The sequence below is a fragment of the Coregonus clupeaformis genome, chromosome 29 (genome assembly GCF_020615455.1).
Source record: "Coregonus clupeaformis isolate EN_2021a chromosome 29, ASM2061545v1, whole genome shotgun sequence".
NCBI classification, from domain to species: Eukaryota; Metazoa; Chordata; class Actinopteri; order Salmoniformes; family Salmonidae; genus Coregonus; species Coregonus clupeaformis.
Genome location: NC_059220.1, coordinates 24,565,346 through 24,566,313, shown reverse-complemented (window position 1 = coordinate 24,566,313; position 968 = coordinate 24,565,346).

Sequence of the window (968 nt, the reverse complement as noted above, 5' to 3'; positions counted from 1 at the left end):
GGTCCGTAATAGCGCTTTTGCTCTTGAAAGAAATTCCAATCGGTTTATTATAACACCACGTGATGTCCAAACTCTAACTCCACCCTGATGGAAGTTGAACCAATGATAAAGAAAACTTCCGCACGCAACGTGACTGACAGAACAAACGATAATTAGCATTTAGGGTACTATATTAATGACACATATGTCTTCTTGGAAACATGTTTCTTACTAAATGTGACAATGAATTAATAAACAAACATTGTGCATAATTACAGTGGCATCATTAGGCCCGGGCTTCTGGGGCTTCAGCCCCGGATGTTTTTGATCAAGCCCCGAACATTTTGGTGGTAAAAAAAACAACAACAACACACACACACATCACTTGTCCTATCCAGTATAAAATACAACGTTTTACTGACCAATTTTACACAGTGGACCTCTCAGGCCCCTTGACCCCTCCCCCAGCCCTACAGCACCGGTTAGATGTCATTGTCATCAATCAGCAAAATGCCTGTCACTCAGTCAGTCTGCAGCATAGCACAGAGCAATTATGGATATTCTGAACTTCTTCCGAAAGAGTGGCAAAAAGACGAGCAGGTTGAGGCAGCAGTGAATGAGGTAGAGAGGGCAGAACAGCCAGAAAGTCAAAGTGCAGCAGCGGCAGCAGAGTTAGCCACAGGTTTGTGCAGGGTTAGTGGTAGCTAACTAGCTAGTCTCCCTCAGCATAAGGGTTGGCTAATGATAATAAGCTAGCGTTAGTACTCAGCACCCTTAAGCTGTTTGCTGTCAGACAGAGTTATTGAACAGTATATTTAGTGAATGGGCAAGCTAAGGATGTTGATATAAGTCATGATATTAGGAAAAGGGTTTCATTCCAGCGATTGTATTTGATGGGTTTCGTTTCTGTAGCTAGCTTGGCTGGCTATCCACATTGGTAACTACTGCCTGGCTAGCTAGCTAAGACTGAAGAGATGAGAGAATGTTTT